Raw genomic sequence first — 21,138 nt, forward strand, 5'->3', positions numbered from 1 at the left:
GTCGGGCATATGGTATTAGTAGTATGCAGGACGCCATGAACCCCAAGGCCTGCAGAATTTTTCTTGCAGGGAGTTGGGTTTTTGTTGCCATCAAATGAAAATACTGAGTCAATTGCCTTTGCTTGTCTGGCGTGAGATAAGCCATCTGGGCAGTTGTATTTAAGCTTGCACCCAGGAATATTATCTCTTGTGAGGGCACTAGTTTTGACTTATTTTAGTTTATAGTGTACCCTAGACCCATTGGTAATCTTTTTACAAATGCCAGATGCTTTAGTAGAATGTTCTTGCTCTCTGCTTGAATAAGGCAGTCGTCCAAGTAAGGATATATTTGAATTCCTTTTTGTCTGCAAAATGCAATTACTGATGCCAGGCATTTTATGAAGACCCAGGGCTCAGTAGATAATCCAAAGGGCAGTGCAGAGAATTGGTAATGCATTGTGCCAGCTATGAATCTGAGGTATCTTCTGCAATTTTGTCTGATGGGGACATGCAGGCATGCCTCTTTGAGGTCCAAAGTAACAAGCCAAGTCTTCTTGTCCAGCATGGGAAGAAGTTGCTGTAGTGTCAACATTCTGAATTTTGGAATATCCAGGTAAGTGTTTAGAATATATAGGTCCAGTATGGGTCTCCAAGCTTTGTCCTTTCTGGGGACCAAGAATAGACTCGAGTAAAATCCTTGTCCTTGTTCCTGTTCTGGCACTTTTTGAATAGCTCTCATGTCCATGAGGGCTGTAATTTGCTTTTGTGCCTCTGGCCATTGATTTTGTGGCAGGTCTGGCATTCCTTTCAGCCTTGGTAGTGTGAGAAAATGGAACCTGTATCCCTGAGACACAATATTCAGTACCCATTTGTCTTGGGTGATTAAATGCCAATTTTGTGAAAAAAGTGCTAGTTTTCCCCCTAAGGGAGCTGCCAAAAGGTAAGAGCTTGGCATTTGAAAGGGGAAGTCATTGGGACTGTTTCCTGTAAGGTTGTGATTTGTCTTCTCCTCCTTTTGGGGTTGAAGCACCCCACTGTTGTTGTCTGTAAGAGCCTTCGGGCTGAGATCTGCCTCTTGGGCGTCTGTATCTGCCTCTTTGTGATCTGACACTGGAAAGGACCAATTTTTAGAAGGCCAATTTCTACTAAATCTAAGAGGCTGCACCTGTAAGAAATCCTTCACTGTTTGCATAGATTTTGCTTTATCTTCCATTTTCTTTAATACCTCTTTGGCCTTAACACCAAACAAGACATCATGCTGTAAAGGAGCATCCAATAATTTGGCCTTAACATGATCAGGTAAACTTTGTTCTTTTACCCAAGCATGCCTTCGAATCACAGATCCTGTAACTGTGGCTCTACAAGAAGCCTCTAATGAATCAAAACCACATTGCAGAGTTTGTTTTCCAACTTGTTCAGCTGCATGCAATAAATCCTGCATTTCCTTGTAGTCAGGACCTTCTGAGCTAGTAAGCAATTTCTGTTTAAGCAAAGACATTAAATATTAGTGTTATTTAAGCATGTGGAACTGGCAATTTAAGGCCCTTACTGCCAAAGTTGCAGAAGTGTAAACTTTCTTCCCCCATCTATCCAATGCCCTAGAATCCCTGTCAGAGGGAACTGGATTTTTAACAGTGGAAGCCTTAACCCCTTTGGGACCCTGTGAAATAGTTTCAGGGTCAGCAGCAGGATTTTTATAAAGAAATTTGTGAGAGTCAGGGACTCTATAGTACCTATCTGGCTTGACTGGTGCTGGGGGCAAAGAATCAGGGGTTAGACTGGATTCAGAGAACACATCATCCACAATATCTAACAGGCGGAATAGTGAGGGGTCTGTGTTGAGGCAATAAAAGAAAATCTCTGAACCTTTTCTTGGATTCAGAATAATCCTGGCTCTCCCAATGGAAATGCTCCCTCATGGCATGTAAAGTTTCCCCAAAAGAGTAATGCTCAGGAGGAGAGGCTGAAGGGATTGATTCTTCAGCATCAGAGTCCTCATAGAGGGGTAAAGAGTATTCCTGGTCTGAAGAGGAATCAGAAGAAATAGAAACCTGGTCAGAGGAATCGGTCTGTATCCTGCCTGGGCCTTTTATCAGGAGGGGGATGGGAACCCCTGATCAGAGTAATTAGGTCTTCAGCCATTTTGAGCATCTGTTTCTTAGGCATGGAGGCCTGTCCAGGAGAATGCTGTACTTGTTTGTCTTTAATGGAGTTTTAGACTTGGTTGCTGTTTTGATGGTAAGCTGTGAAGGTCTGAAAACACCCTCAAAAGCAGATGCCTGCTCAGCGGCTCCGGACCCATCTGAGGGATTAATTTCCGTAGGCCCAATACCTTGAGTTTCCAGAGGCCTAGTAGTCTCCATGTGAGAGTCGGAGGCGGCCTGTGGCTCTGAGGTAGCGGGTGTCAGGGGCTGCGAAAGTGCCTCACTGAGAACCGGCGAGTGGCCTAGAAGAGGCTTTGTCAGTTTTGGGCCTCGAATGCCTGTCCTTATCCTTGTCTTTGCGTTTTTTGTGTATTCCAGTCATCGGTTGTTCCGACAGCATGGTGTAATTGAACCTTCGGCCAAAATAATGCCGAGCAAAATCAAACCAATGTTTAATAGTGCGTTTGTTAAATCTAGCACAAAACCGACAACTAGTGACGTCGTGGTCTGGGCCTAGGCATGGAATACAGTATGAAAATCCTTATGAGGTATTTGCTTCCCCACAAGAAATACAATTATTAACTTTTACTGACATCGGTCTGAGGCAAGAAAAAGTTTCCCCAACAGGGTACTTAGCTTTATTGAAGACTTCGGTTCTGAAATTCAAATTTGAAAATCTCAGGAGTCAGCCGACCGGCACTTGCGAACTGCTTTTGCTTCGGGCACCTCGCAGCATGAAAGACTGGAGAAAATGGCGTCAGCTGCATCTTATATACCCCTGGCGCACTGACATCAGGGAAGAAGCGACAGCAACCGACGCCGGACCAAGACTTTGGAACTCTGGCCGAATGCGGGACCGCCTGACGGCAGGATAACCATAATGTAATGACTGCAGCAGTGAAACACGATGAACATCTGATAGTGCATGGAGCCTGCCCTGAAGCATAAGAATTTTCTGCAGGATTCTCTTATTGGGATGTGCAGGTAAGCTCAAGTCTATAGTTGCCAGCCAGGAATCCTTGGCTAGCATAGGAAGAAGCTGCTGAAGGGTTAGCATTTTGAATTTTGGAACCACTAGAAAAGGTGTTGAGAACAGAAAGGTCCAGGATAGGATGCCAAGAGTTTTCTTTTCTGGGAATCAGGAAAAGTCTTGAATAAAAACTTTGTCTCCTTTGTTCTGCTGGGACAGGTTGAATAACTCTGATACCGAGGAGAGACAGCACTTGTTTCTGGGTCTCCGCCCACTAGTTTGGGGGGAGGAGGTCTGGCCATCCACTTGGGGTTGGGAGTAAGTGGAAATGGAATCTGTATCCTAGGGAAACTATGTTTAAAACCCATTTGTCTTTGGTAATGAGTTCCCAGTTTTTTGCATGCAGGGCGAGCTTTCCTCCTAAGGGAGCAAGTAGTTGAGCAAGGTTTGGTAGAGTTAAGGATAAGTCATTGTGCCATTTTTCGATAGGGGGGTGCCTTACTACTCCCCCTGCTTTGGAAGTGGGGGGCACCCCCATTGCTTAGATCTGTGCATAGCCTGAAACTGAAGTCTTGGTGGTCTGCTGCTCCTGGGTTTGGACTGAGAAGGCCTGGAAGGGACTGGAAAGGACCAGTTCTTTGAAGGCCAATTCCTACTGAATCTACATGGCTGTACTTGTAAGAAATCTTTAACAGTTTGCATAGATTTAGCTTTTTCCTCCATCCTTTTGAGGACGCTTCTGCTTTGTTGCCAAAAAGGCACTCTTGGTGTAAGTGTGCATCCAGTAATTTAGCTTTAACATGATCTGGCAAGTTTTGTTCCTTAAGCCAAGCATGCCTTCTAAGTACAGACCCAGTGACAGCAGCCCTGCAAGATGCTTCTAAAGCATCAAAACCACATTACAAAGTATGTTTACCTACTTGGTCAGCAGAATGCATTATCTCTTGTAAATCTTTGTGTTCAGCACAGTCAGGAATCATCATTTTCTGTTTAATTAATCCCATAATATTCTGCTGATACTTTAACACATGAAACTGACAATTTAAAGCCCTAATGGCCAAAGTAGCGGAAGTATATACCTTCTTACCCCATCTTTCTAAAGCTCTAGAATCCCTATCAGAAGGGGTAGGATATTTGGCAGTAGCAGCCTAAATGCCTTTTGGTCCTTGGGAAATGGTCTCTGGATCCACAGTAGGATTCTTGAAAAGGAATTTGTGAGAGGCAAAGTGTCTGGGGTAAGGCTGGACTCCAAGAAATCATCATCTACAATCTCCAGAACAGGAATGATAGCTAGAGGCATGTGTAGAGGCAGGTTTAAAAATTCCCCAGGTCTCTTTTTGGACTGAATAGTCCTGGCTTTCCCAGCAGAAATGCTCCATAAGGGTATGCAAGGTTTCACCAAAAGAAAAATCTTCTGGAGGGGAAGCAGAGGGAATGGAATCCTCTGCATCAGAATCCTCATAAGTAGATAAGGGAAATCCTGGTAATCAGAAGGAACAGAGATATCAGATTACTGATCAGAAGAATCAGAAAGAAAATCAGTTCTAGGTCTCAGAGGGGGAAGGCTGGCTTCCCCTAATTAAGGTAATAAGGTCTTCAGCTATTTTAATCATTTGTTTTTGAGGCATATGGGCCTGAGAATGTGCTTTGGTCATTGGTTGTCTAGGCTTAGTGCTAGCTTTAGGCCTGAGGAATTCCGTATTCTTAGCTTGAAATTAAGTTGGTTTGATATAAAAAATCGGTAGGCCTGCATACACCCTCAGAAACCGGTGCCTACACAGCGGCTCCAGACCCATCCAAGGTAGAGACATCCACAGGTTCCATAGTCTAAGAAGCATCTCGCGGCATACCGCACTCCGAATGGGTCTCAGTAGAGGCCTGCAAATCTGTAGCAGTGAGTACCAGGGGCTGCGAAAGCGCCACTGAGTACTGGCAGACTGGCGACTAGCTTATCGGAAGAGTCAGCGGCAGTTTTGGACCTATGTGGTCTGTCTTTATTCCTTGCGTTTTTTCAGAAGATCAGTAGTCAGATGGCTTAACGAAGCCATTTCAGAGTACGGAAATAGAGAACGAAAGTATTTACAAAAATAGCAAGACAACGAATAGTTTGGATGCTGAACAAGGCACAAAAACTGACAGCGAGGAATGTCATGGTCTGAGCCTAAACAGTTGATGCAGTAAGAATGAAAATCTCTATGAGGTATTTGTTTTCCTCAGGCAAGACAATTGTTAATTTTTTCTGACATTGGTTAGAGCAAGAAAAAAGGACCCCCAAAGGGGTACTTATCTTTTTGAAGACTTCAGGTCTTCAGGTCTGAAACTCGAAAATGAAAATTTCAGGAGTCAGCCGACCGGCACTTGCGAACTGCTTCTGCTTCGGGCCTGCATGGCAAGAAAGACTGATGTAATGGCATCGGCTGCATGTTTTATACCCCTAACGACCTGACGTCATGGAAGAAGCGACAGCATCTGACAGAGAAATCCGAAGACTCTGGTATTCAGGCCGGCTGAGGGCTACCTGCAGGCTGATAACCCGAATGTGATGACTGCAACAGTGAAACACGAAAATCATCATATGGACAGAGGAAGTGTATAAAGCATCAATGACCTACTACCTGCAGAACACAACTGTAACATCTTCAAGCAAGGTCTTCATTGAAATAGTAGTATTTATGACTAAAATGTACACCAGCTTTGAACCACAGGAAGAAGAACTGAATATGCCCTCCAAGCCAAGTCCACCTCTAAACCTAAAATAATAGTTCAAGTTGCTATCTTTAAAAAGGGTTTGTAGTGAAAGACATGTGGGCACAGGTCTGAAAAAGGATGCAGTGGTAGCTGCTACCCAGGTGACCTGTGCTTTAACATTGTAAGGAAAGCTATGCAAGGTACTGCAGCTGGCTAGCCACTTAGTCAAAATCTGTTTGCATATCATGCAGACTTGACTCTATAATGTGAAGGGCACAAACAACTGATCTGCTTTCCTAAATTCTTCTGTACTTTAAGTGTAGTACTCGACTGCCCTATCATATCCAGGGTGTGCAGGGAATACCATCCTCTCTGTTACCAAGCTAGTTAAGGGTCACACACTAATTTCAGGCACAGAAAAATGGTCAGTACTATGATAAACTTCTGTGCAAACCACTCTATACATAAGGGCCTGAAGTTATGAGCCTCTATGGAAGGAGAAATGGACACTAGCAAATGCCTTCAAGCAGAAAAACTTCAGACACAATGTCCTTGCTGGCTTGAAAGTGTAAGCTTCACCAGGACAAAAGTTAAGATCCCAAGAAGGGGATGTAGAATGCCTTGAATGCCTAAAGGTCATCAACTTTTATTCAACTGCATGATGGGTGTCAAAGAAAAGATATGCGATTCCTTAAGCATTCAAAATGTTACATTTTCACCCTGGAATAAGACTACGTCAGACCTTACCCGTCAAGTGAACTAAGCATGCCAGAAGAGTGTGTACCAGACAAGTGTCTGGAAAAAAAAGTCTATGGGAGTAACAGGCACAGAATCTTTCCCTTGGAGAAGCAGGAACGTCTTACAGTGGCTCTCCTGGTCTCTTATCACATAAGCAACCTCAGCAGATAACAAATGATGGCTGAGGATTACTTCTAGAACTTTCAAGCTACTAATATGAGTGCCAACAATATGGGGTAGAGTACTGATCCCCTCCAGCTACATTAGATATGAGGGGTAAAAATGAAATGTTAGGGTGAGATTCACCCCAGTGGCATAAGATGGATAAAAGCCTCAAGTATGGTCCAGGTGACTTGAGTTTTTAGTGACTGACAGGCAGGATGGGAGTTGCCCACACTAAATGGTAGAGGTGCAGAGCCAGTCACAGGCTGAATAAGTTCTCCAGAACATGGAGATACACCTGTGACCTAGGGGGACGAGTGGCAGTCACGTTCATCACGCAAGTGCATGGAAGCATCCACGTGTGCAGGGAAAAGTGCTATGATTCCCACAGTGATACAGGTCACATGTCTAACTGCCCAGGGGATGCCTTCAACCAACTAAAAAAAGTCCTCAATGCTAGGAAGCCAGTTTGGACATAAGCAATCCTCACAGAAGATTAAATGAGCGCCACCTAGACAGCTGTGAAAAATGTGCTCGAGTCTCAGTCGGGGGGCTTGATGGTGAACTGGTGCAGAGGCAAAAAGTACAGTTGTGTACACTTCCATAAATGTAGATGTTCATGTATTCACTGTTGCAGTCATCACATTTGGGTTATCTGCTTGCAGTAGCCCTCAGTCGGCCTGATTAACAAAGTCTTGGGTCCTGCATCAGTTGCTCTCTCTTCTTCCATGACGTCAGGTCGTCAGGGGTATAAAACATGCAGCCGACGCCATTACATCAGTTCTTCTTGCCTCAGATGTCAGGTGCCCCCTTAATGGGAAGCAATTAAATATATAAATAGACAAGGTTATACCTCCAACAAAAAAGCAAATACACCAAAAAGCTTTTAAGCATAGTGAAGGAAAGTAGAGGTACAGCCAAAAGAAGTCATTGGGCTGGAGGGAGGGTAACCAGGACTGCAACAGTGAATGCGCTCAAACATCTACATTTATGGTAAGTATACACAACTGTACTATGTTCTTCGTTTTTCACTGTTGCAGTCATCACATTTGGGTAGATTTCCAAAGCTAAGGATGGCAGGAGGAATTTAGATAGCATTAGGGCCAGCTATAAGGTCCTGCAAGACTGCAGTGGCAAAGCCAGCTCTGGATTTAGAGAAAATTGGCAAATGATAATGCTTAGTGAAAGTATATACAGAACTCCAGGTAGCAGCTTCTAGGATGTCCCTGGTAGGGACACCTCTGAGAAAGGCTGTAGAGGTAGATGCAGCCCTGGTTGAGTGGGGTCTGATCCCCTGTGGGATAGGTTTTACATGGTGCTTATAGCAGAAATGAATGCAATGGCCTATCCATTTAGAAATGGTTTGCTTTGAAACAGCCTTCCCCTCTGTCCCTGCAGCAAATGCCACCAGCAGTTCAGATTTCCTTTGCGGTTTAGTCCTGTCCAAGTAGAATCCAAGTTGTCTGTGCACATCTAAAGAGTGCAGTATCCGTTCCCCTTTGTTCTGTGGATTAGGAAAGAAGGTTAGCAAATGAATGGACTGATTAAGAGCCACACTGGATACCACCTTGGGCATGAAGGAGGGATTGGTCCTGAGGGACACCCTGTCCACATGAAAGATGATGAAAGGCTCCACTGCCATAAGGGCCTACAATTCAGATACCCTTCTTGCTGAAGTGACTGCTAAAAGGAAAGCTATTTTCCAAGAAAGACATTTTAAATCTGCAGTAGCAGCTGGCTCGAAAGGAGGAAGAGTGAGTTTCTCCAAGACAAAGTTAAGGTTCCAGGCTGGAGTTGGAGGTCTCCTGGGTGGTCTTAGATTTTTGGCCCCTCTGAGGAACTGCTTGAGCAGTGGGTGAGAGAAGAGGGGTGTTTCTGTCTTATGAGTTGAAATGGCAGAGGCGTGAATTTTGGAGGAAAAAGACAGGCCCTTGTGAAGCATCTCAGTTAAGTATTGTAAAATCTGAGGTAAATAGGGCACTGCTGTGCTCATGCCTTGAGATTGGTTCCAGGCAAAGAATCTTTTCCATTTTTCAGCATAAGATTTTCTAGTACTAGGCCTTCTTGCCTCTAAAATGATATCCATCTCTGGTTTACTGAGGGATGGTAAAGGAGAGATTAGGTAATTAGCCAAGCTGCTAGATTTAGTGCTTGAAGCGGAGGGTGCAGAACCTGGTTCTCCTGCTGAGACAACAGGAAAGGAGTCTGAGGCAGGTGCCATGGGGCCAACCGTGGCACCCTGCGCAAGAGGGGGTACACCAGTGTTGGCGTGGCCAGTCTGCTGCAATCAAAATCATCCTTGGTTTGTCCTGTTTGATCTTTAGTAGTACTTTGGAGAGCACAGGCAGAGAAGGCATAAACTGATAGGTCTTTCCAGCTGAAGGTCAGAGCATCCACTTTCCAAGCTTGTTGGTGGGGAGTCCTTGTGCAAATTTTGTCTAATTGACAGTTTTGGGGGGAGGCAAACAGGTCTATATCTGGGCTCCCCCATTTGCTTGTCAACATGTTGAAAATCCTTGATTCCAGTTTCCACTTGTGTGGGTCCATGAGGTTTCTGCTTAGTCCATTTGCCAGTGTATTTAGTTTTTCTGGAAGGAATTGAGCTTGTAGATGCACTTGGTAGCTCAAGGCTGTGTTCCACAATGCCATGGCTAGCCTGCAGAGGGGGTAAGAATGTGTACCCCCCTGCTTGTTTATCTACCACATAACAGTGGTGTTATCCGTCTTTACCATTAGTTGTTCTGGAAGAATGTGGTCCTTGAAGGCTGTCAGCGCATTCTGTACAGCTAACATTTCTTTTTGATTGATATGCAGGTGCATTTGACTTGGGTTCCATTTGCCCTGAAAGCACTTCCCTGCTAGATGAGTCCCCCCATGCATAGTCTGATGCGTCTGTTAGGGTTTGGGCGGCAGGGGGTAGAGTGAATGGTAGTCCCTTGTTTCGGTGGCAGGCCTCTGCCCACCAAAGGAACCCTAGGCGTAGGCAAGGTACGATAGGAATCATAGCTTCTAGATCCTGAGAATGTTGACACCATAGGCTTTTTAGATACCACTGTAGTTTCCTAATATGCAGTCTTGCATATGGAATTAGAAGAATGCAGGAGGCCATGAACCCCAAGGCTTGCAGTATTTGCCTTGCAGATAGCAGGATTTTTGTGGCCACTTGTTTGAAGTAGGTTGTCAAATGAATTTGTTTCTCTGGTGTGAGGAAAGCCATCTGGGAAGTTGTATTCAAGCTTGCTTGCAGTAATATAATTTGACAGGGTACCAGGTGTGATTTTATTTTCGTTTATGGTGTACCCCAGACAAGTTAGCACCCATTATACAAAGGTCAGATGATTCAAAAGTATGTCCTGGCTTTCTGCCTGAATTAGACAATTGTCCAGGTATGGGTATATTTGAATATTTCTTTGCCTGCAAAATGCATTCGCTGGAGCTAGGCACTTCGCGAATACCCTGGGCGCAGTAGATAAGCCAAAGGGAAGTGCAGAGAACTGATAGTGCGTGTAGCCTGCTTTGAAGCATAGGTATCTTCTGCAAGATTCCCCGATTGGGATGTGCAGTTAGGCTTCTTTTAAATCTAGTGTTGCTAACCAAGCATCTTTGCCTAGCATAGGAAGTAAATGTCAGCATCTTGAATTTTGGTATCACCAAAATGGTGTTTAGAGTAGACATGTTCAGGATAGGACACAATGAGTTGTCTTTTCTGGGTACCAGGAAAAGTCTCGAGTAAAAACCTTGCCCCCTTTCCTCTTCTGGTACCAAATGAATAGCTCCCATGCTTAAGAGAGAAAGTACTTGCTTTTGGGCCTTTGCCCACTGATTTGGGGGTAGATCAGGCCACCCGCTAGGTGTTGGTAACGTGTGGAAGTGAAATTTGTATCCCTGGGGCACTATTTAAAACCCATAGGTTCTGGGTAACGAGTTCCCAGTTCTTTGCATGAAGAGAAATCTTTTCCCCCAAAGGGGCAGTCAGTTGATAAGTGCTTGGAAGTTTTAAAGTTAAGTCATTGAGACAGTTTACCATAGGGGGGAGTTTTATTACTCCCAGATTTGGAAGTGGAGGCCCCCCACTGCTTAGTCCTGTGCGTACCCTGGGACTGCAGCCTGGGAGCTCTGCTGGATCTGGGATTGGACTGAGAAGGCCTGGAAGAGGCAGGAAAGGAACAATTCTTGGAAGGCCAATGCCTACTAAATCTTGGAAGTTGTACTTGTAAAAAATAACAGTTTGCATAGACTTAGCTTTTTCCTCAATCTTTTTAAGAACTTCTGCCTTGTTGCCAAACAGGCAGTCTAGGTTTAAGGGAGCATCCAGTAATTTTGCTTTAACATGATATGGCAAGGATTGCTCCTTAAGCCAAGCATGCCTTCTAAGTACAGACCCAGTTACAGCAGCCCTGCAAGACGCCTCTAGAGAATCAAAACCACATTGCAAAGTATGTTTTCCAACTTGCTCAGCCGAATGCAGTAAATCTTGTAAATCCATATTTTCAGCACAATCAGGACTCATCATTTTCTGTTTAAGCAATCCAAAAATATGCTGTTGATACTTTAACATATGAAACTAGCAGTTTAAGGCTCTAATGGCCGAAGTTGCAGAAGTGTACACCTTCTTACCCCATCTATCCAGTGCCCTGGAGTCTCTATCAGAGGGGGTAGGATTTTTGGCAGTAGTAGCTTTAATGCCCTTGGGTCCCTGTGAAATGGTTTCAGGATCCGCAGTAGGATTTTTAAAAAGGAACTTAGGTATTGCAGGGTCCCTGACTCTCACATCAGGTTTTCTGGGATTAGGAGGTAAAGAATCGGGGGCCAAGCTGGATTCCGCAAATGCATCATCAACAATGTCTAGTACAGGAGGTATGGCCAAAGGCATGTGATGGTGCAGAATAAATCCCTAAGCCTCTTTTTAGAATCAGAGAAATCCTGACTTTCCCACTGAAAATGCTCCCTAAGAGTATGCAAGGTTTCACCAAAAGAGAAATCCTCTGGGGGGGAAGCAGACGGAATAGAGTCCTCAGCATCAGAATCATCATAGGTAGACAAGGGTAAATCCTGGTCATCAGAGGAAACAGAAAATTCAGAATCCTGGTCAGAAGTATCAAACAAATTCAGTCCTAGGTCTCAGAGGGGGAAGGCTGGCTTCTCCTGATTAAAGTAATAAGGTCTTCAGCCATTCTTATTTGTTTTTTAGGCATAGAGGCCTGACCATGCGGTCTGGGCGTCAGTTTTCTAAGCATGGTTCGAGATTTAGGCCTTGAATAAGAAGATGGCATTGGTTTAATATGCAAGTCAGTAGCCTGAATACACCCTCAGAAGCCAGTGCCTGCACAGCGGCTCCGGACCCATCCAAGGTAGAGACATCTGCAGGTTCCACAGTTGAAGCATCTCGTGGCATACGCGGGTATCAGGGGCTGCGAAAGCACCTCACTGAGTACTGGCGAACTGGCGACTGGCTTAGAAGTGTCGCTAGCTTGGACCTAGGCGGCCTGTCTCTGTCTATCTTGCATTTCTTCGGAATGTCGGTAGTCGGACGGCTGACCAAAAACATATCAGGATAATTGAACCAAGCACCAAAATATTTAGAGGTGTAAATATACCGACGACTGATAGTTCGTGGTTTAAATACGGCACAAAACTGACAGCGAGGTACGTCGTGGTCAATGTCTAGGCAAGGAATACAGTACGAATGAAAATCTTAATGAGGTATTTGCCTTCCACAAGTAATGCAATTATTTACTGACATCGGTTACGGGCAAGAAAAGGATTCCGCAACGGGGTACTTAGCTTTTAGTTGAAGACTTCGGTTCTGAAACTAAAATGAAAATTTCAGGAGTTGGCCGACCGGCACTTGCGAACTGCTTCTACTTTGGTCACCGCACGGCAAGAAAGACTGATGTAATGGCATTGGCTGCATGTTTTATACCCCTAACGACCTGACGTCACGAAGAAGTGACAGCAACCGACGCAGGACCCAAGACTTTGTTAATCAGGCTGACTGAGTGCTACTGCAAGCAGATAACCCAAATGTGATGACTGCAATAGTGAAACACAAAGAACATAAGCATTAACAATGTTAGGGTAAAAATCTCACTCCAAATGAGTTGGTTAGGGAAAGTATATCTGGGTTAGCAAAGTGCTATAGGGATCACATTTGCTCATTTTTTAAACAGAGTTTTTTGGACCAGTTAGACTGCAAGGAATGCACACAACAGGCTCCTTTCCACATATGTGAGACAGACCATTTAGTTCCATTTTGTGCAGCAGTTAACTTGATTGTCTAGAAGAGGGTCCTGGTTCAGCTGGCCCCAAACTACGGCCAATTCCAGAAATATTTAGTCCCACACCCATTTGCAACTTGGATCTCTATTCTCAAAAATATTTAACAATGTTCTGTGCTTGCAGCAGGAAGGAAGCCTGAAAGTGAGATCCAGGCGAAAAAGATTGACCAATGTTGCATCAAATTATAATAAAAGTGCAACAGACATTTTAAATGTCAAAAACACAAAGCTCCTTAATCATTTTGATGAATACCTATAACTTAAGGTATCGACTTAGTTTAGCTGCAAATTGTTCTACATAAAGCCCTGCCTTCACTACAGAATCAGTTCTTTTTATCTTAAAAGAAAGCAGTCTGCTATAGTATAGGTGCAGTACAGTATAAAATGCACTAACCGAGGCAATGACCATAGCATTTAGCAAACTCTCCGAAGAAAAAGCATTCCCATAAGAAACTGAGAAATATCAGGAGACCAGGGGCATTCTGACAGAGAATTAGAAGTTGTGTACTCACCATAACGTTCCATCTGAGTAGGTGACTTAATTTGGATGCAACCTGTGGGTATCGGATCCGACCTCGGATCCGAGCCGGCATTTCAAAAGCTTAGGCTCCGAGCTCCTAGCTCCTCCCTCGTACCCATAACCCCTTGCCAAGCCCTGACTGACCTCAGATTGAGTTTGCCTAAATAATACTGACTACAGTACATGAACAAAGCATAAATACTCGCTCTATAAAGGTCAGGGGGATGGAGGGGGGGATGGTTGCATCCAAATGAAGTCACCTACTCAGATGGAACGTTATGGTGAGTACATAACTTCTAAATCTGAAGTAGGCAGACTTCATTTGTCTGCAACCTGTGGGACAGAGTCCCCAGCTACCTGAATCTTAGGCGGCCGTCATGGAAGGATGTTCCGGAGCACCGCTGAGCCAAAGGATGCTCTTCCCCTGGAAACAACATCCACCTTATAATGAGAAATAAAGGTATGAGGCGAGGCCCAAGTAGCTGCCGCGCAGTTATCATCCAATGATACACAGGACTTAGGCGGCTGACGTGGAGACTGCCCTAGTAGAATGAGCCATAACCCTCTGAGGAGCAGGTCTACCTGAAGTGTCATAAGCCTGCAGAATACAATTAGCAATCCACCTAGATAGTGTGACTTTAGACACTGCTTTACCTAAAGCAAATTTAGCAAAGGAGACGAACAGCTGATCTGATTGTCTGTGACCAGCTGTTCTGTGAATATAAAATCGTAATTGCCTATGAACATCCAAGGAATGCAATTTGTATTCTCCTTTGTTTGAGTACTTGGGGAAAAAACACAGGTAAATTGATTGATTGGTTGATATTAGATTCTGAATAGACCTTCGGAAGAAAAGATGGATTGGTCCTGAGGCACACCCTATCTGGAAAGAAAGAAAGGTAAGGCGGCTTGACGCATAGAGCCTGAAGTTCAGACACTCTTCTGGCTGAAGTGATAGCTACTAAGAAGGCAGTCTTCCAGGAAAGGTACTTTAGGTCTGTAGAAGCTGCAGGCTCGAAGGGAGGATCAGTAAGGGCTTGCAGAACTAAAGACAGGTCCCAAGGTGGTACAATCTCCTTGACTGGAGGCCTCAACAAAAAAATCCCTTTGAGAAAGGTTTTGCACAATTTCGCCGTCATGAGGGGAGCTGTCTCATGACCAATGTGATAATGCGAGATGGCTGCCAATTGTACCTTAATCGTGGAAGAACTTGCCCCTTGATGAAAGAGGTCTGTTAAAAAATCCAGCACTGCTGACATAGGTGCTGAGAAAGGATCCAAAGTTCTCTGAACCGCCCAAATAGAGAATCTCTTCCATTTACTCCGATAAACCTGCCTGGTGGAAGGTTTATGAGCTGCCACTAAGATGGCCTTGACGGTGTGAGATACCGGGAGTCCTAATCAAGGATGGAACTGGAGCAGCCAAGCTGTCAATTTCAAGGTGTGTAGATTGGGAACCGAAATTCCCAGAGGGTGGGAGATGAGATCCGGAATCGGATCCAGAATCCAGGGTGGATTGATTTTGTGAGACCATACAAAGGGGAACCAGGGTTGACGAGGCCAGAACGGGGCAATGAGAATCATTCTGCTCCCCAAACTGTTGGCTTTCTGCAGAAGCCTCTGCATCAGAGGTAGTGGAGGGTAGGCATAAAGGAGACCGGGAGGCCAAGCATGCACTAGAGCATCTCTCGGGAATTCCCCTGGAGGGGGAAGCAGAGCAAAGAAATTGTCGCATTTGGCGTTTGAGGGAGAGGCAAAAAGATCACAACAGGGTTGCCCCCAAACGGCAAAAATCTTCTTCGCTACCTGAGGATTGAGAGACCACTCGTGAGGTGAAAGAATGGTGCGACTGAGTTTGTCCGCAAGGATGTTGGATTTTCCCGGAATGTGCGTTGCTACCAGAAAGCGTTTGGTGGAAATTGCCCATTCCCAGACTCTCATGGCCTCTCGACAAAGGGGATAGGACCTGGTTCCTCCCTGTTTGTTGATGTACCAGACTACCGACATGTTGTCTGTCTGACTCGCAATAGTCCCTGAAGGAAGAGCTTGTTGAAGTGCTTGCAGCGCTAGGAGCACCGCCCTCATTTCCAGGAGATTTATATGCAACGTGGCCTCTGTGGGGTTCCAAGTGCCTTGGGCAAGCTTTCGCGGAGAATGCCCCCACCGAGGCAAGAAGCGTCCGTGGTCACTGTGGCTCGGGAAATGCAGCACAAAAGGTCTCCCTGTCAGGGGCTCCGGAGAAAGAAGCCACCAAAGAAGGGAATCCTTGCACGCTTTGCTAACCGCTATCGGAGTGTTGAGAGAGGAACAGAGAGAGGACCACTGAACCTGAAGGGTCCATTGAAGAACCCGCATGCAGCAGTATGAATAAGAAGCGGGATAGCTGCCATCGAACCTAGGGCCCTCAGGACCGAAGCTGCAGTCGGAAATGGTTGCAGGACCGCTGCTACATGACACTTCAGGTTGGCAATTCTGTCTGGAGTGAGGAAGGCTCGCATTGACCTGGTGTTTAGCCTTCCTCCTATGAAATCTATAGCTTGTGTGGGGTGCAGTAAGATTTCTCCCAGTTGACAGTGATGCCCAGCCTTGGGGCTAGTCAAGAAAGTAGTCCCTGGCTGAGCACAGAAGATGCCTTGATGATGCCGTCAGGAGCCAGTCGTCCAGGTGCGGAAAGACCTGTAATCCCTGGAGCCTCAGGTGGGCCGCTACCACCGCTAGAACCTTGGTGAACACCCTGGGGGCTGAGGTGAGACCAAAGGGAGGACCCTGAACTGGTAATGACTGGCTCCCAGCCGGCGAAGAAACCTCCTGGACCGTCTGTCCATGCGAATGTGGTAGTCTGGCGTCCTTGAGGTCGATGGAGCACATCAGTCGTTCTCCCTCAAGAGGGGAGTATAGATTGAAGGGTGACCATCCGGAACTTTTGCTTGGTTACTGACAGGTTCAGCAGGGAAAGATCTAAGATTGGTCTTAAGTCCCCGTTTTCTTTGGCACCAAAAAGAACCTGGGTAAAACCCTGACCGGTTTGATCTGGGGGCGCTGGATAGCTCTTTTTCTAGCAGCTGTTCGATTTGATAGCTGCTGCCTCCCTTTGGTCGGGTGGAACATCTGGGAGGCTGCGAGATCTGGGAACTTTGTACAGAGTTGTATAACCTCTGGATATCACAGCACCCAGCGGTCTGATGTGATGGACTCCCAAGAAGTTAGGTGCCTCGAACGCCCCGACTGCCTCCAGAGGCGGACAGCGGAAACCCTTCAGGGCTGTTGCGTGGGTCTCTCAGCGAAAGGTGCTCTGTTCCCAAACTTTCTAGGAGCCCCCCCTGCCTCTAGGGGCGACCTCCCTGTCCTCCTCTGCCACGGGAGGACTGGTTATCGAGCAGGTTGGGACTGCTGCGACTTCGGAACCACATCTTCTTCTGTCCCTTTTGGTTCTTGAGAAGGACCTCTGGGGAGCTGATAAGCAGACTCCGGCAGACAGCGTCTTCCGTCCTTTCGCTCTGGACCAGTGTTTGCGAACAGTCTTGCCAAACAAGGCAGAACCATCAAAGGGGCATTGAAAGTTGCCTTGAAGGGCTCTGCGAAATCACAGTGGTGGAGCCAGGCCTGCCGCCTCATGACTAGGCCTGCTCCGCTGGCTCTAGCGGCTCCCTCGGTAGCGTGAGAAAGTAGCCGCATAGATGTGTTAGAAACCGCTCTAAGAGTGGCCATTCGGTGGAGTATACCTGCTTATCCTCACCCGACATGGACTCTGGGGAGATGCAGCGTATTCTTTAATCAGATCTCGCTGCATCCTGATGACGTGTGCCATGTAGTTCAGCGCTCTCAAAGAGAAGGTTGCTGAACTGAAAACTCGCTTCCCAATGCGATCCATCGAGCGGGACTCCTTGCCCGGAGGATGCATAGAGGGACTCTCCTGGGCCAATTCCCTCTTAGTGGCTGCAGCCATCATCATGGCATCTACTGGGGGCCCTTGCTCCAGTGAGTGCGGTCCCGGAGGGAAAGGATACGGTCAGGGCAGCTTGGGTACAGGCTCAACGGTGTCGGATCCTTCCACGCTCTGATGGATATAAGGTCCACCAGAGGGTCGGCAGGAGGGACACCCAAGAGGTAGATGGGCCGCCTCGAATGCCTCCAAGAACACAGACTTCGTCTGAGGAAGCCTTGGGGCAGACCACCCCGATCCTTAACATTTCCATAATGTCTCCAAATGAGGCGTCTTCAGGGGTGATCTTGGGAGCCTTCCCTTCATCCAAGTCTGTGTCTTGGTAGCGGACTCGGGAGTCCATGTGCCTCCTTTGCACTTACGCTTCCGAGGTACTTCATCGGGGCTGTCCGAGGTACTCTTCCGCAGCTGGATGTTCCAAGGGAACTACTTGGGACATCAAGGCGGGCTGTCCCTGGGACCGGCTGGTGGGAGCCTGGCCCAACTGCAAGGAGTGCGGGATGGAGCTGTGGCAGGGACCGGGGTCCGGACGTCCTCAACAGTGCCCTTTCCACTCGTGAAGGCCGAGGGGAGCCAGCTTCTCTAAACCCGAGCCGACCCCACTCGGATCCGGCGCGGATCGGGCGGAGCGAAACAGTCGGATCCGAGGGCGTGTGCTCCGACCTGGGCGGGCCGAAGACACACCAGCTCCCTCGGATCCGAGGCTCGTCCTCGGCTCCGAGAGGTCGGGTCCAGTACCAAGCACTCAAGGGATGGGGCCGGATCCGAGGTGCGCCGACCTATCGGATCGACCCACCCCGGATCCAACTCTGCCCGGCGCTGACAGCTCGAACCCATGGTATGGGTGGAGAAGGAGCCAAAGGGGTGAAAAAAGGTCAAGCCCTCCCGGATGGGGGCTAGGAGCACTCCCATTTGCATTTGGGCCTGGATGAATTTCCTCATCATCCGGTATATCTGCTTCACTCATGGAGAATGTGGATCTGGTGGAGGCCACCGAAGTGGACCTAGAGAGCCGCCTTGGAGACCTCGCTGAAGGGCTAGCCTCCTCCTCCTCGGGCCCAGGAGAGAACCGAGGGGAGTGGAGCCGAGGAGGAGGAAGCTAGAAGGCACAGGGAGGCCCGCTTAGATGGAGGAGCCGAACTGGAGGTTTCAGCTCTCCGTTTGTGGTGCCTCTCCCTGTGCCTCTCCTTCTCTCTCTCCTAGAAGACTCTCTCTCCTCCGGCATCTTAGAGGGAGGTTGAGTCCCAGCCGGTGGAGGAGAGCCCACAGCAACTGCTTGCTGAGTAGAAGGGCAGAAGCAGGCGGTATCTGGAGGAGAAGTCCGCCAGCACCAGCCGACCTCCGCTCCCTCAAAGCTCGGGGTTGAACCCTGCACAAATGGTACAACCAGATGACAGGTGTTCAACCCCAAGCATTCTTGCACGAGTGTGGCCATCCGCTGGGGACAGCTTATGGCCACACTCGGTACATTTAGAGAATACAGCCTTATGGGCTTCGGACATGTTAAGCCCTAACAGGCCTAAAACAAACACACACACACAAACTACGCAAAACCCGAGAAAAGTTTAAAATAAAGAGAGAGGAAAGCCTAACACAATCACTACTAACTTTTTAAATTAAAAAGGTTAAGGTTTTAGAAAATTTTTCTGTCAGAAAAACTTATCTGCCCTAGGAGCTCAAGGAATCCGTCGCAACTTGAAAGCGGCAAACGAAATCTGAGGTCAGTCAGGGCTTGGCAAGGGGTTATGGGTAAGAGGGAGGAGCTAGAAGCTCGGAGCCTAAGCTTTTGAAATGCCGGCTCGGATCCGAGGTCGGATCCGATACCCACAGGTTGCAGACAAATGAAGTCTGCCTACTTCAGATCATCAGTTTCTCTCTCTAGGTAAGGTGACACTCTCTGGAAGGCTTGTCAGATGCTATAGTGGTCCCAAATGCCGCCCCCCCCCACACACATACACACTTATCTGCACAGTCTTACATAAATTTTCTTTTCGTTTGTTCTAGGGATGAAACTATCACAATGCATACATGAGCCATATTATGCTCTAGAAAGAGGCAGAACACACAAAGTGGAAGTCTTTATGGGAAATGTGTTTCCTACAGACAAGGCAATTAACTTAAGAGTCAATCAGAATCACTATCAGCCATCAACAATACAACATACAAGAAAATCCAGCAATAATGACTGTAACAGTGGACAGTATAATGAACATCAGAAGTTCCTTAGCCATTTGTACCACCACCATGAAGTATCAGTGCTGCTTGGGACAGAATGGAGCAATAAGGATCACACTGTCCATTTCCTACAAACCTTCACCACCAGCAGAATGACAACTGCTGAGGTTATAGCATACAGTAACCAGCATCATCACTCTAAAGAAAAAAACATCCACTCTCCTGATCCTTCTGTAAGGGAGCCTTGAGCAGAAATATGGAAGTTGGTTTTCCAGGGAGGCAAATTTCCACTCAAGGAAGATCACATCTGCAGGTCAGCTACTAAAAAATCTCACTGTCCACACAGGGATCCCTCCAAGTGCTATGCTCATGTCACTGGCTGAGCTCCTGCACTCTGAAAAGAAAAGCACTGCCCTGAGACCACAAATGCACTGAGCCTTTAACTCTCAGAACTATATCAATCAGCAAAGTAGATATGATTTCATGTTTCCCTACTTTTGTAGCTACATGATTGTGGTGTCAGAGTTGACAGAACACCTGGTCTCCAATGACTCAAAGGTTTAAGGGATAACCAGCATTACTAATGCATCTCCCTCAGGTTGTGCAAAACCATCTGAGAAAGACCAAGGTCCCTGAAGATCCCTTTGGATGGCAATCCTTACAAAATCCAAAGCACTTGTCTTCAGCGGGGCAGACTCCAGTGAGAACAGCTTCCCTTTATTCCAGAACAACTGGTCCACTCACCAGGCAAACAAGCACTGGACGCAGGGTAACACTGGCAGATCCATCCCTAGGGGTTTGTAAGAGCTGACTACAGGAGGTCCTCAGGAGCCACTGAATCTTTTGCATATGTAACTAGACTTGTGGAACCATAAGAATGGTCAAAGTCATACAGCCAAAAGTTTTCGTCTCAGTCCACAATGCAGTCCCTGCAAGCATGGAAGCAAAAATAGCAGTTTATGGTGGGGGACTTTTAATGAGGAAGGCCCTGCAATCTTTTGAAATCAGGATCTTCCCTAGAAAGGTTATGATAATGTCCAGGGTCAGGCTTGACTTGAGCAGACTGGCTGAAACCATGAAATGTTAGAGGTACGTCTGTGGCAAAGCACAGTATATCAAAGATTTGATGTTGGTTCCTGCAGCAAAAAATCATTTAAGAATAGCCTGATAGGGACACTTTAGTCTAATGGGGCAATGCACCTTGTCAATATCCTATGCACAACAGAGCGCCCCAATGGACAAAAAAGTAAACTGGCAGTGTTAAGAACCACAGGAAATTTTTAGGGTCCTGCACCATACCTTATCAGCTGAAATGTGCAAATAACCATCCTTCAAGGTCCAGCATGATCAGGAAGGCCCAAGGTAAAAGTAGCTGCAGCAGTGACTACAGGGTGCACATCATGAATTTAGGTACCCATAGGAAAAGAATGAGCCTGAAGAGGCCCAGAACCGGTTTGTCACTTTTAGGGATTAAAAAAAAAAAAAAAAAAAAAACAGGCAGGAAAAGCATCTCAACTCCTCTTCCAGTTCTGTCACTCCTTT

At 46.6% G+C, this 21,138-nt stretch overlaps 1 protein-coding gene across 1 annotated transcript in view; it reads right to left on the reverse strand.

Annotated features, from left to right (window-relative positions):
* The window catches only part of ITGB1 (integrin subunit beta 1), an 823,672-nt gene that overhangs the window by 28,645 nt on the left and 773,889 nt on the right, over nucleotides 1–21,138 (reverse strand). The gene's annotated exons all lie outside the window — the stretch shown is intronic.

The sequence above is a fragment of the Protopterus annectens genome, chromosome 3.part1 (assembly GCF_019279795.1).
Source record: "Protopterus annectens isolate FY-2018-M chromosome 3.part1, PAN1.0, whole genome shotgun sequence".
Taxonomy (NCBI): Eukaryota; Metazoa; Chordata; order Ceratodontiformes; family Protopteridae; genus Protopterus; species Protopterus annectens.